Source organism: Gorilla gorilla, chromosome 7 (genome assembly GCF_029281585.2).
Source record: "Gorilla gorilla gorilla isolate KB3781 chromosome 7, NHGRI_mGorGor1-v2.1_pri, whole genome shotgun sequence".
Classification (NCBI taxonomy): Eukaryota; Metazoa; Chordata; class Mammalia; order Primates; family Hominidae; genus Gorilla; species Gorilla gorilla.
In genome coordinates this window covers 19,873,564-19,889,634 of record NC_073231.2, presented here as the reverse complement: position 1 = coordinate 19,889,634, position 16,071 = coordinate 19,873,564, and the positions used below count along the sequence as shown (strand labels likewise).

At 38.4% G+C, this 16,071-nt stretch overlaps 1 protein-coding gene and 1 pseudogene across 5 annotated transcripts in view; one reads left to right on the top strand and one right to left on the bottom strand.

Annotated features, from left to right (window-relative positions):
- The window catches only part of TUSC3 (tumor suppressor candidate 3), a 296,633-nt gene that overhangs the window by 140,399 nt on the left and 140,163 nt on the right, over positions 1-16,071 (bottom strand). The window lies entirely within an intron of this gene.
- Positions 11,770-12,420, top strand: LOC101138848 (clathrin light chain A-like; annotated as a pseudogene).

The window sequence follows — 16,071 nt, the reverse complement described above, 5'->3', positions numbered from 1 at the left end:
TGATTCATTTTATGGCAACTTCAAGCATAGGCAGGGTAATCTATGGTGATAAAAATCATAACAGTGGCTTCCTATGAGGAATGGCAGATATACATGCAAGAGGCCCTGAGGAAATTTTGTGGGGGAACAAAAAGGTTTTACATTGATTATTATAGGGAAATACACACTTATTAAAATAGGCATTTAAGATCTGTGTATTACACTATTTGTACATTTTACTTCTGTAACATTTTTTTAAAGTCCATTTAAGATTTCTAATTCCAGACAAGATGGATGTACTTGTGTTTGTCCCTCTAGTTAAATACTGCCAAACACCCCGGATATCACATATAAAACAAACATAAGAAGATTCTGAAAGGTAGAGAGAAGAAAGCACACAGAATAGGGACCTCCGGACTAACACAATGATTTTCACTTCACATATCCTGGACTGGATGATACTGGAGAAGTGGGCAACCCAGAAACACCAACAGGCAAAGCAAAAAAAAAAAAAAAAAAAAGGCTCCAGCCATTCCCTCTAGTGAAAGGACCAGAAAAGGGACAACAAACATTCTTTTTCAGACAAACACTGAAAGAGACATCTGTCTCTTTAAACAAACAGTTTCTTAGGTAACTACCCAACACCACTCTTTCTTCAAATCGTTCCATGATTTCCTACTGCTCAGATGATTAGGAGCAAATTACCACAAAGCTTTCAAGGTCCCTCATAATCTAGTAACAAATTATCTTTCTAGCCTCATTTCTCAACACTCACAGGCACTAACCACATCAAATTACTCTCTGTTCCCTCAACAAGGCATATGGCCTTTCTTCATTCTGTCCTAATTTCCACTTGTCCATTAACTGAAGAAATTTAATTTTTTTCCTACAATATCCAGCCTAAGGAAAAGGCTCTTTCACTCCTACTTAACTCTGTTCACACAGCACTTTGCTTATATTATGATTATAGCTAGTCTCATATTCTATCAGAAATTAACTGTAGAATCACCTGCAGTCCTGAATAAATTATGAACTTCACAAATACAGGAATTCAGCCCAGAATACTGTTACACCCCCAGAGCTACATAGAGGGAAAAGCACACCGTAGTTATTCATTGAATTGAATTAAATAAATGACTTGAAGTGTGAGTCTGTCTGGTGGAAAAGCATGATAAACTTTTTTCTGAGTCAGTGCAACTGGCTTTCTGGACCCAGAGATTATTTGGAGTTGAAATGCATTTGGATTCAGAATTTCATACCCTAACCTGATGCTTTCACTGTAATGTTGTCCTGTTTTCAATCTAAGGAACACACACAGGACAGGGTATTTAATCTCTATAATAATAGATTCTATTCAAATGTAGATAATAAAAAGATTATAAAAAGATTCTAATGTTGCAATATTGGAATGCCCTTTCTGCTGATTCAAGTCCCATTTATAAAAAATGGGCTAGCAAGACATTATATAGAGGCTTTTGCTGATGCTTATATAATTCTTCCTTCTATAGCACTTTTTGAAAGGATAATCACTTGGTCAAAAGAAATCCATTTTAAAAGTTCTATTTAACCTCTAAGTGCTTTATAAAACATTAAATTAGACTTTTCCTGTACAATGCCTAAAAAAAGTCCATACTCTTTGTAAAGGGCACTAAATCTAACAAGCAACAAAGTATTCCAATGGCTTTTCACTCTTGTTATACAACTTCCTCATCTTTCAAACTCATATTAAAGGGAAAATGTCATGTGCTATCAGGATATAAAGTTCATTTGAAAATACAAGTATTAATTAATAAGGAAATAAGTTTCTGCATATAATCTTTTTCCTGGAGCAAACAGCATTTTTTAAAAGTCACATCAATTACATCAGATCATATTACCATTGTTAATGCTAGGTTTTATGTTAGATTTTGAATACTGACAGGTGGACACTAAAATCCAAGTAGTCTGTTTCACTACCATCAGTGAAACAGTACAGACAGAGCAAGAAACAGTGGTGAGAGAGTGCAGTCTAAAAGTTTGAAAGTTTTGAGAACTATGGTGAATGAAAGTGCTAGGAGAAAATGAAAAACACTTTTTCTAAAATGAGAATGCCTTTATTAATGACTTAATTACCAGTAATAAAATATACATTACAATTCACTGAATAGTTGTTACAGTTAAATGATTGCTAGTTATATTTACAGTGTATTTTTAAAAATTGTTCATTTAAAATAGGCTGAAGATGGCTGCACATGGTTGGCTCACCCCTGTAATCCTGGTACTTTGGCAGGCCAGTGCTGGAGTATCACTTGAGGCTAGGAGTCCAAGACCAGCCTAGATGACACAGCAAGACCCTGTCTCTACAAAAAATTTTAAAAATTAGTTGGGTGCAGTGGCATGCACCTGTAGTCCCAGCTACTAAGGAAGCTGAGGTGGGAGTATGGCTTGAGCCTAGGATTTTGAAGTTAAAAGTAGGCTGTGATCACGCCACTGAACTCCAGCCTGGGCCACAGGAGGAGACCTTGTCTCAAAAAAAAAAAAAAACGAAAAAAAGAGAATGCTCCATGCTTTCAGAACTTCATATGTTAACTTATTGATAAGCAAACTGGAGAAAAATAATGATTTCTATTTATAAGCAATAAAACAAACAGCATAACGAAGATGTATCAAAGTCAAATATGTAAAAAACATTTCATTTTCACCTAGTAATGAGAGAATGGCACAGAAAAAATATCTTAAATATCTAATATTGTCAGATACTCTAATTACCTAATAGCAAATATTCTGAGATGTAATAGTATAAACAATTTAGGTGCTGTAGAGATTACCTTGGTAACATAATAAAGACATTTCTGAACCATAAATTAAGTTTGAGGCAGTCTCATATAATGGGAAAAGCATTCCTGAGGTTGAAGTTGAGTTTATATTTTGAACCTAAAATTATAACTTAAGGATTTTGTAAGTATATAAACTGAAAACCAAGTCTCAAACACAATATATAGTTAATACTTATTTCATAATTGTTTTCATAAGTTTACTGAAAGAAATTGTAAAGTCCTAACTTATAGAGTTTTTAACTGATTCTTGCAGAATTTGATGTAGAACACAATAATTTTTTTTCTTGGCAGAAATAAAATGTTGATTTTCACAGTAATTGCTTCTTTGGGAGAGAATTACAGCATTTTTGCATTATTAACACAGCAGCTTTGCTAGACATCTATTATAAAATTCATTTTAGGAACAGGGCTTACTTTGAATATTATAAACTTCAATAGTATTTTTTAAGTTTCATTTTAAGGGATAAAATAAAAGAGTATAAGTTATAGTAAAGAACAGCAATATTTTAAATTGTTTTTAAATTTGCATGGTGTATATTAACTTTGTATTTCAACACACAGTTTGGGGTAAACCAAATCAAATATATTTTGGATAAGTCCAAAACTTTTCAAAGATATTAAACTCTGATATAATCTGTATAAGGTAATTTATTAACTAGACTAAATACTGATATTGTTAGATGGCTAGAAATAATGTCACAAATAACAATCTTTGCATTGTATATAGTAAAGTCTGCTAGTTACTACGTAAATCAAAATAAATCTAAAACAATTTCTCAGGTTACTCCAAAAACAGGCCAACAAAAACGAAATCCTTTACATTTTATAAATACATACGAAAACACAGGCAGCATTATGACCTAAACAGATAATAAAATGTACATAACCCAGTAGGTCTGGTCATTTTCTATGCACTTTCTTTGGCTCATTCATTCACTCATTCAACAGGTATGTGCAGCCTTATAGAGAGGATTATAAAGATGAATACAATTCTGATTCTGTGGTCAAGATATTTGCATTTGAGAAAGTTGTAGCAAGATAGCGAACTAGACCCCCAGCACTTGGCACCCTCACAAAGACAGCCAAAACCTATCAAAACCTCTGATATACAGCAAAGGCTGTGCAAGGAGGAAAGTTCATAGCCCTAAACGCCTACATCAAAAAGTCTGAATGAGCATAAACAGACCATCTAAGGTCACAGCTCAAGGAACTAGGGAAACAAGAACAAACCAAACCCAAACTCAGCAGAAGAAAGGAAATAACCAAGATCAGAGCAGAACTAAATGAAATTGTAACAAAAACAAAATACAAAAGATAAATGAAACAAAAAGCTGGTTCTTTGAAAATATAAATAAAACTGATAGACCATTAGCAAGATTAACCAAGAAAAATAGAGACAAAATCCAAACAAGCTCAATAAGAAATGAAAAGGGACATATTACAGCTGACACCACTGAAATACAAAAGATCATTCAAGGCTACTATGAACACCTTTAAGTGCCTAAACTAGAAAACCTAGAGAGATGGTTAAGTTCCTGGCAAGATGCAACCCTCCTAGCTTATTTGATACCCTGAGAAGACCAATAACAAGGAGCAAGACTGAAATGGTAATTTAAAAATTACCAACAAAAAAAAGTCCAGGACCAGCTAGATTCACAGCAGAATTCTACCAGACATTCAAAGAAGAATTGGTGCCAATTCTACTGACACTATACCACAAGACAGAGAAAGAAGGAACCCTCCCTAAATCATTCCATGAAGCCAGTATCACCCTAATACCAAAACCAGGAAAAGACATAACCAAAAAAGAAAACTACAGACCGATATCCCTGATGAGCACAGGTGCTAAAATCCTTAACAAGATGCTAGCTAACTGAACCCAACAATGTATCAAACAGATAATCCACCTGAACAGATGATCAAGTGGGTTTCACACCAGGGATGCAGGGATCCAGGGATCCAGGCACACAGTGTAAGCTGTGACTGTATCTACCATTCTGGGGTCTGGAGGACGGTGGCCCTCTTCTCACATCTCTACAAGGCGGTGTCCCAGCAGGGACTCTGTGTGAGCGCTTTGACCCCACATTTCCCTTCCACAGTGCTCTAGCAGAGGTTCTTGAGTGCCCCACCCCTGCATCAAACTTCTGCTTTGACATCCAGGTGTTTCCATACATCCTCTGAAATCTATACAGAGGTTCCCAAACCTCAATTCTTGACTGCTGTGTACTCACAGGAACCACATGGAAGCTGCCAAGGCTTGGAGCTTGTGCCCTCAGAATATACATCCCGAGCTGTACCTTGGCCCCTTTTAGTCTCAGCTGGAGCGACAAGGATGCAAGGCACCAAGTCCCTAGGCTGCACACAGCACGAGGACCCTGAGCCCAGCCCACGAAACTTTTTTTGCCTCCTAGGCCTCTGGGCCTGTGATGGGAAAGGCTGCCCTGAAGACCTTTAACATTCCCTGGAGACATTTTCCCCATTGTCTTGGGGATTAACATTCAGCTCCTCATTACTTATGCAAATTTCCACAGCTGGCTTGAATTTCTCCTCAGAAAATGGGTTTTTCTTTTCTATCTCCTTGTCAGGCTGCAAATTTTCTGAACTTTAATGCTCTGCTTCCCTTATAAAACTGAATGCGTTTAACAGCACCCACCTCACTTCTTGAATGCTTTGCTGCTGAGAAATTTCTTCCACCACATACCCTAAATCATCTCTCTTGAGTTCAAAGTTCCACAAATCTCTAGGGCAGGGGCAAAATGCCACCAGTCTCTTTGCTAAAACATAACAAGAGTCACCTTTGCTCCAGTTTCCAACATGTTCCTCATCTCCATCTGAGACCACCTTAGTCTGGATTTCATTGTTCATATCATTATCAGCGTTTTGATCAAAGCCATTCAACAAGTCTCTAGGGAGTTACAAACTTTCCCACATTTTCCTGTCTTCTTCTAAAGCCCCCAAACTTTTCCAGACTCTGCCTGTTACCAAGTTCCAAAGTCACTTCCACATTTTTGGGTAGCTTTTCAGCATCGCCCCACTCCACCAGTACCAATTTGCTGTATTAGCCCGTTTTCACACTGCTGATAAAGACACACCCAAGCCTGGGAAGAAAAAGAGGTTTAATGGACTTACGGTTCCATGTGACTGGCGAGGCCTCACAATCATGGCAGAAGACAAGGAGGAACAAGTCACGGTTTACATGGATGGTGGCAAGACAGAGTTAGTGCAGGGGAACTCCTGTTTATAAAACCATCAGATCTCATAAGACTTATTCACTATCATGAGAATAGCATGATAAAGACCTACCCCCATGATTCAATTACCTCCCACTGGGTCCCTCCCATGACATGTGGGAACCGTGGGAGTTAAAATTCAAGATGAGATTTAGGTGGGGACACAACAAACCATATCAGATGGTGCTAACTGCATGCCTTCCTGTACCGGATCTTTCCACTGACACCACTGCACTGACACTAGTGGCCTCTCCGCAAACGCTGCGCTGCCACTGCTGCGCTGCCACTGCTGTCAGTGTGAATGGAGGGCACATGCCCAAAAGATCTCTGCCCCTGCTATGACACTGGCAATGGTGCAAACACATGCTTGGATGCCACCACACCAGCACACCCAATACCTCAGCTTGGGCAATGAGCATGCACCCTGCCAGGCTGCTGCTGCTGCTGGCATAAGTGAACCAGCACGAATCTCACTGCCACCTTCCTATGAAGCATTTTGGCTGACACCACTTATGGGAGTGTTGTGACCAGCGATCTGGGAACAACTCACCCCCTCCAGTAATCAGGAGGGACCAGAGAACAAAGCTAGGGCCTGAAACCAGCCCCCCAGAGTTAGGGCATGCAGCTCGGGAGTCCTGAGCTAAGCCATGGCCCCCCAAAATCTTCCAGAATCAAAGCCAGTCAACCATGCCCACCTTATACCATAATCAAGGCCCCAAGGATATCAAAGCGGATAAAAGAACAAAAAACTCATCCAAAGGATGACAACTTCTAAGATTGAAGGGACATCAGCCCATGAAGATAAAAACATCCAGTGCAAGAACTCTGGCAATTCAAAAAGCCAGAGTGTCTTCTTACCTCCAAATGGCCACACTAGTTCCCCAACAATCTTTTTTTTTTTTTTTTTTTTTGGATGGAGTTTCCGTCTTGTTGCTCACGCTGGAGTGCAATGGCGTGATCTCGGCTTATTGCAGCCTCCCAGGTTCAAGTGATTTTCCTGTCTCAGCCTCCTGAGTGGCTGGGATTAACAGCGCATGCCACCATGCTTGGCTAATTTTGTATTTTTAGTAGAGACAGGGTTTCACCATGTTGGCCAGGCTGGTATGAAACTCCTGACCTCAGGTGATCTGCCTGCTTCATCCTCCCAAAGTGCTAGAATTACAGGCATGAGCCACTGTGCCCGGCCAACATGGTTCTTAACCAGGCTAAAATAACAGAAATACAATATGGAATATGGATAAAAACGAAGATCACCAGGATTCAAGAGAAAGTTGAAACCCCGTGCAAGGATTCTAAGGAATACAATAAAACTATACAGGAGATGAAAGACAAAATGGCTATTTCAACAAAGAACTAAACTGAGCTGATAGAGCTGAAAAACTCAGAGAATTTCAGAATACAATCGCAAGTATCAACAGCACAAATAAGCAAGTTGAGGAAGGAATCTCAGAGGTCAAAGACTGGCTCTTTGAAATAACTCATTCAGAAATGAAGAAAAAACAATAAAGAATGAACAGAACCTATGTAAAATATGGGACTATGTAAACGGAACCAAATCTACGACTCACTGGTGTCCCTGTAAGGGAGAGAAAGCAAGCAACTTCGAAAGTGTATTTCAGAATATCATCCGTGAAAATTTCCCCAAGCTTGCCAGAGAGGCCAACATTCAGAGTCAGGAAATGCAGAGAACCCCTGTGAAATGCTATACAAGATGACCATCCCAAGACACATGAGATTCTCTAAGGTCAAAATGAAAGGAAAAAAAAGTTAGGGCAGCTGGAGAAAAGGGCCAGATCACCTATAAAGGAAACCCCCAATAAGGCTTAAAACAGCAGAAACCCTACAAGCCAGGAGAGATTCAACCTATATTCAGCATTCTTTAAAAAAAAAAAAAAAAAAAAAGAACTTCCAACCAAGAGTTTTATATCCAGCCAACTTCAGCTTCATAAGCAAATAAGTAAGACATCCTTTTCTGAAAGGGAATTCATGACCACCAGAACCACCTCAATAGAGGTTCTGAAGGGAGTACTAAATGTGGAAAGAAAAGACTGTTACTGGCCACTATAAAAATATACTTAAATACATAGACCAGTGACACTGTAAAGCAACCACACAAACAAGTCTATGTAATAACCAGCTAACAGTAGGATGACAGGATCAAATCCATACGTATCAGTATCAACCTTGAATGTAAACAGGCTAAATGCCCCAATTAAAAGGCACAAAGTAGCAAGTTGAATAAAGAATCAAGAACCAATGGTAAGCTGTCTTCAACAGATCCATCTCACACGCAGTGACATCTATAGGCTCAATGTGAAGAGATGGAGGAAAATCTACCAAGCAAATGGAAAACAGAAGAAAGCAGAGTTTGGTATTCCAATTTCAGACAAAACATTCTTTAAAGCAACAAAGATCAAGAAAGACAAGCCCTTTACATAGTGGTAAAGGGCTCAATTCAACGAGAGGATCTAACTATCTTAAATATATACGCACCCAATAGAGGAACACATATTCTTAGAGACCTATGAAGAGACTGACATAACCACACAGTCCAATAGTGGAAAACTATAAATTGACCACTAGCTAGACTACTAAAATAAGAGACAATATCCAAATAAACTCAATCAGAAATGACAAAGGGGGTGCTACGACTGACTCCATGGAAATATAAAAAAAAAAAAGCCCTCAGAAACTACTACAAATACCTCTATGCACACAAGCTAGAAAACCTAGAAGAAACAGATAAATTCCTGGAAACATACAACCTCCCATGACTGAACCAGGAAGAAACTGAATCCCTGAACTGACCAATAATAAGTTTTGAAATTGAATAAGTAATAAAAAGCCTAACAACAAGAAAAAGCCCAGGACCAGCTGGATTCAAAGCCAAATTCTACCAGATGTATAAAGAAGAGCTGGTACCATTCCCACTGAAACTATTGCAAAAAACAAAAAAAAAAAAAAACAAGGGGGTCTCCTCCCGAACTCATTCTATGAGGCTAGCATCATCCTGATACCAAAAACTAACAGAGAAACAACAAAACAAGAAAACAGTAGGCCAATATTTTTTTATGAACATGGACCCAAAAATCCTCAACAAAATACTAGCAAACTAAATCCAGCAGTACATCAAAAAGTTAATCCACCATGATCAAGTAGCCTTTATCCCTGGTATGCAATGTTGGTTCAACATACACAAATCAAAAAATGTGATGCACAACATAACAGAACTAATAAAACAAACCACATGTGCCAGGCGTGGTGGCTCACAATTGTAATCCCAGCACTTTGGGAAGCCGTGGTGGGTGGATCACTTGAGGCCAAGAATTCAAGACCAGCCTGGCCAACATGGTGAGACCCTGTCTCTACTAAAGATACAAAAATTAGCCAGGCATGGTGGCAAGCACCTGTAATCCCAGTTACTTGGGTGAGGCTGAGACAAGAGAATTGTTTGAACCCAGGAGGCAGAGGTTGCAAAGAGCCAAGATTACACCACTAAACTCCAGCCTAGGCAACAGAGCGAGACTCTGTCTCAAAACAAAAACCAAACAAAAACAAAAACCACCTGATCATCTTCATACAGGAAAGGCTTTCAAAAAAAATTCAATATTCCTTCATGTTAAAAACCCTCAACAAACTAGTCACTGAAGGAACATATTTCAAAAAAATAAGAGCCCTCTATGAAAAACCCACTGCCAACATCATAGTGAATGGGCAAAGCTGGAAACATTCCCCTTGAAAGCTGGAACAAGATGAAGATGCCTTCTCTTACCACTCCAATGCAACATGGTACTGTTAAGTCCTAGCCAGAGAAATCTAGCAAGAGAATGAAATAAAAGGCATCAAAATAAAAAGAGAGGAAGTCAAACTATCTATGTTTGCAGACAATTTAACTCTCTACCTAGAAAACCCCATAGTCTCTGTCCAAAAGCTTCTTGATCTGCTAAACAACTTCAGCAAAGTTTTAGGATAGTAAATCAATGCAGAAAAATCAATAGCATTCCTATACACCAACAACATCCAAGGTGAAAGCCAAATTAAGAATGAAATCCCATTCACAACTGCCACAAAAAGAATAAAATACTTAAGAAATACAGGTTACCCGGGAGGTAACAGACCTCTGAAATATTTCATAAATTTAAAATGCTGTTCAAAGAAATCAGAGATGATACAAACAAATGGAAAAACATTTCATGTTCATGATTAGGAAGAATCACTATAGTTAAAATGGCCACACTGCCCAAAGCAATCCACAAATTCAGTGACATTTCTATCAAACTACCAAGGACATTCTTCACAGAATTAGGAAAAAAACTATTTTAAAATTCATATGGAACCAAAAAATAGCCTGAATAGCCAAGGCAATCCTAAGCAAAATGGGCAAAGCTGGAAGCATTTGGCATTACCAGACTTCAAACTATACTGCAATGCTACAGTAACCACAACACCATTGTACTGGTACAAATATAGACACACAGACCAATGGAACAGAATAAGGAGCACAGAAGTAATGCTGCACACCTACAACTATCTGATCTTTGACAAACCTGACAAAAACAAACAATGGGGAAAGGATTCCCTATTCAGTAAGGGGTGCTGGGATAACCTGCTAGCCATATGCAGATGATTGAAACTGGATCCCTTCCTTACACTATACATAAAAATCAACTCAAGATGGATGAAATACTTAAATGTAAAACCAAAACTATAAAACTCCTAGAAGATAACCCAGGAAATACCATTCTGGAGATGGGATCTGGCAAAGATTTCATGATGAAGACACTCAAAGCAACTCCAAGAAAAAGAAAAATTGGCAAATGGGACATAATTAAACTAAAGAGTTTCTGCACACCAGAAGAAGTTATCAACAGCATAAACAGAAAACCTACAGAACAGGAGAAAGTGGCTTCAAATTATACATTTGACAAAGATCTAATATTCAGAATTTGTAAGAAACTTAAATAAGCAAAAAAAAAAACTCCCTTTAAAAGTGGGCAAAGGACATGAACCGACACTTTTCAAAAGCAGACATACATGTGGCCCACAGCATAAGAAGAAATGCTCAACAGCGTTAATCATTACAGAAATGCAAATCAAAACCACAAGATGCTACCTCACACCAATCAGAATGGCTATTAAAAAGACATAAAATAATAGATTTTGGCGAGATTGTGGAAGAGAAGAAAGTTTATACACTGCCAGTAGGAGTGTAAATTAGTTCTGCCAATGTGGAAGGCAGTCTGGCGATTTCTCAAAGAGCTTAAAACAGAATTAATTACCATTTGACCCAGCAATCCCATTATTGTGTATACACCCCAAAAAATATAAATTGTTCTACCATAAAGACACACAGACGTGTATGTGCATCATAGCACTATTCACAGGAGCAAAGAAATGGAATTAACCTAAATGTCCATCAATGGTAGAACAGATATACAAAATGTGGCATATATATATATACACACACACACACACACACACACCATGGACTATTAAGCAGCCATAAAAAAGAATGAGATCATGTGCTTTGCAGAAACATGAATGGAGTTGGATGCCATTATCCTAAGCAAACTAACACAGGAACAGAAAACCAAATAGAGCCATGTTCTCACTTACAAGTGGGTGGTAAACACTGAGTACATATAGACACAAAGAAAGGAACAACATCTCCCAGACACTACCACAGCCACGATTGCCAGGCATGGTGTTGGTGGGTTGGTGTCTGTGTCGTTAAATTGCACGACATGGCTGAGCAAGATCCCTTCGGTGTCCCTGCTGGCACCCCTGGGGATCCTGTCCTGGGGAACGGAGTGGCTGGCGCCAGTGAAGAAGACCCAGCTGCGGCCTTCTTGGCACTGCAAGAGAGCAAAACTACGGGTATCAAGAACAACAAGGTCGCCTTCGACATCCTGGATGGTGTCACCCCCAGGCCCCAGCCACAAGGTGAACAGCTGGGAGTCCAGATGCTGTTGACGGAGTGATGATGGTGACTACTACCAGGAAAGTAATGGTCCAAGAGACAATTATGCAGCTATTTCACAAGTGGATCGATTCCCATCCAGCCTGAAAATATATGCAGATGGAAAGAAGAGAAAATGGAATGCTTAGAAGCCCTTGCTGCTTATTCTCAGAAGCAAGAAGCAGAATGGAAAGAAAAAGCGATAAATGAGCTAGAAGAATGGCGTGCAAGACAAGACGAGCAGCTACAGAAAAGAAAGGCAAACTACAGGGCAGAAGATTTTGTAAATGACATTGACGAGTCATCCCCCAGCACTGGGTGGTAACAGGTGGCCCGGTTGTTTGACTGTAACCCCAAGTCAGCAAGCAGGCCAAAGAGGTCTCCTGCATGCACTCAGTCCTCAACTCCCTCAAGCAGGCGACCCCTGGTGCACTGACAAACCGCTCCTGGAAACACTACATCTGCAGTATCTTAATCCTACCCAGTGAAATTCTACAAAGTAACTGGATTAATTACGCTGAGTTCTTTTGGACCAAACTTTTTTGTGTTTAGAGCTGATCATTGTTTGTGATTGCACGTTTCCTTCAACTGTGTCCTCCCTGGCATACAGAGAGGAGAGGAGAAGGAGGAAATGGAAGGGAGGAAAATCTCCTAACAGCAGCCTCAAGGTGTGCTTTTGTGTGTTATTCTGAGAATAAATTTCTATTTCAAACAAAAACAAAAGACCAAAGACAGAAACAACAGATACTAGGGTGTACTTGAGGGTGAGGATCATAAAACTACCCATCGGGTACTATGCTGATTACCTGGGCAATGAAATAATCTGTACATCAAACCCCTGTGACACACAATTTAGCTATACAACAGATCTGCACATGTACCCTTGAACCTAAAAGTTAAAAAAAAAAAAAAAGAATACTGAAGTGTTAGTTTTTGAATGTTTATTTTATGTAAGGCTACGAAAAACTTACTAAAGTCATAGACTAGCATTATATGGAGTCAAAACCCAATGATGCTCGATAAACATGCATTGAAAACAATTTTTCTGAGTTATTGAAATGTACATCTTATTCTGAAATTGTAGAGTTATAAATGAGAAACGCTTTTTTCAATCCTGAAGGTATATAATTATGAGTATCTTTAATATAATTGTACTCAACTTTATTGATACGATGAAAATAATATCTTTGTTTTTTTTAAGACCACAGGACTCTTTCCAATGTACTACACAATTTTCCTAATAGGAAAAAAATTAAAGAATATGAAAAAGTTAACAGGTAGTTTATCCCTTTCTCTGTGGGAGGACTGATTCTTCTCTTTTTGTTCTTATCCTTTCTCCTCTGATGTAATATTTCTTCTTGATACTCAGAGAATAATTAACTGTATTAGATGAAGTTTGACATATTAAAACACATTCTCATTATGCAGTTCTATAATCCCTCTGTGCATGTGGTTTTAATTACAAACAAATGTTAGCAGGGAAAACAATTTCTTTCTGATATACTTAACATTTTGAAAGGCTAAAGATATAATTTGAGTTCCTATTTGCAAAGAAAGATTTATTTATCTATGCAGTATCATTTATTTAGTATCTGCCACGTGTGAAGTGCTTCGTCATGAAGTAAGGGTACAAATCACAAGGTTCTTCATTGTAATTAATTGGCAGGATCATAGATAGGCAGCAACAGTTGAAGGGAAGTGTAAGAGCAGTCTGGGCTGGCAATCAAGATTCAGTCAGACGTTAGGATCAAGAATGCATGTAGTTTAAATGGTGACACTAAAAATTAAAACCAGGTGGAAAGAAGGAATGAGCGGCAACAACAGATGCTAAAGATGGAGTTCTACCAAAGCTAACTAGACAGACACAAATATGAAAAAATAAAAAGGAATATAAAGATTAAGGCAGAGTTTGAAAGACATCAGAGGCAGTGTCACAGCCATAAAATGACCATGGTGCTGAGGCAAAATTCTAAAACAATTCCAGCCTCAAATATCATGTAACTCAATAAGAAGTGAGGCTCTGAAGACTGAGACTTGAGGCTAACCGATATCATATTATGTATCCCCACTAGATGATGAGCTGCATGATGTATCTGTACTACTACTGGAAACAGAGTACCTAACAAATATGTTAATCAGATGGAAAAATAAAGGCATAAATAAATAAGAGGGAAGAATCTCAATTCCAAATACTAACATCAAGATTTCTGTATATCCTTAATGTATGTCAATTACCCTTGTCTTACCACTTTGTTTTTTGTTTTTTGTTTTTTGTTTTTTTTTTTTGAGACGGAGTCTTGCTCTGTCACCCAGGCTGCAGTGCAGTGGCACGATCTCGGCTCACTGCAAGCTCCGCCTCCCGGGTTCAGGCCATTCTCCTGCCTCAGCCTCCCGAGTAGCTGGGACCGGACTACAGGCGCCTGCCACCACGCCCGGCTAATTTTTTGTATTTTTAGTAGAGACGGGGTTTCACTGTGTTAGCCAGGATGGTCTCGATCTCCTGACCTTGTGATCCGCCAAACTCAGCCTCCTAAAGTGCTGGGATTACAGGCTTGAGCCACCACGCCCGGCCAGCTGGGTTTTTTTGTTTAAAAATTTCAGGATAATGTTAACATTCTCTTTGCTGGTGGTATGAAGACTGTAATAAAGCTACTGAATGCCCTTTGTAAATATTTCTGTTGAAAATATAATAATTATGTTTAAATCAGTCTATATGATTTTTAAGTTTTTTAAAAAATGGGATGATAGCATCCTTAATGACTCTCAAAGACCTAGCATGTGCAAAATCCCTGAGGCATGAAAGTGAAGAAAGTTGGATAAAGTACAATATGGCTGCCTAAGAAATAGAAAAAAAAAAATGCCTCGATGATAAATTTTAGACTAAATCAGCAGGTCATTTTGCAATAAAATGTTCTGCATGTGCATGCAGAATATAACGCTTAGTTTTACTCACAGCTGAATTATAATGCAGTGAAAATTTTTGGACTATATCTGTCAAACCCATACCAATCCTCAAGCAGTAGCTAAAATCCAAATCTTGAAAATAACGCATTTGTTCACGGTGGGAGTTACAGCCTACGCATAACCTTTATTTCATTAAATGCATATTGTTAAAGATTATTGCTTTTTTAACAACAAAAATTGTTTTTATGTCCTATGTAACCATATGTTTGTATAGTTTCCCTTTAGCTACACAATAATGACTGCTTTTGTGTTGATTTTCATGCTGTTAAGTGGACCATTAGTACTTGACTTGTGCCATTACATAGCATCTTAATAGTGACAAACAAATAAACTTGCAAAGCAGCACAGCATCACACTGCCTGCACTATTAATTTTCTTTATATTCTCTGTATTCATTTACATTTAAGCTCAATGAAGAAACACTTTTGTCAATATCTTCAGGTTTTCCTAGACATGTTTGATTTCACAATTAATATATGAAAATGTGAGCAGAGTCACTAGCCTTACAAATACCACTAATTTTTCAAAAAAAAACCTAAGAACTAAATGAATACCCAACAAAATACTCCTGTCTTTTATTAAGCTTGTCAGGCCCAATTTGCTCAATGCAGTTGGAAAATTAAGCTATTAAAGATAGAATCAGAATTTCAGAGCTCATATAGGTCTGTTATATATTGATTCTGTTGACTTCCACAAACTATGTGCCATTCTAAACAGTGTTTCCCCCAAGTGTACACTGTTGATGTTAAGGTCAATGTGTAGTAGAAATAAATAGCCCAGAGGACTGCAGTGAATACCACTTTTGAAAAATACAATTCAAAACACAGGCCCTGTTGACACAGCATCAATAATAAACTTTCTGTTAAGGGAACAAATTATCTATCCAACTGTTTAAGAATTTTTAAAATCTTCAAGATGTCTAGAAACAGCCGGGAACTGTCCACCAAGAGGAACCAAAATATCAAATAAACCATCACACTCTGAATAAAGATTTTGTGAGAAAGCATCAAGTCAATAGAGAAGAGATGGACACTGTGATTAAAGAGGGAGGAAGCCAGGAAGCCACGCAGAGTCGCTGGGCACTAAGACCGGCCTCCTGTACTGAACCAGACCTGAGGAAGCG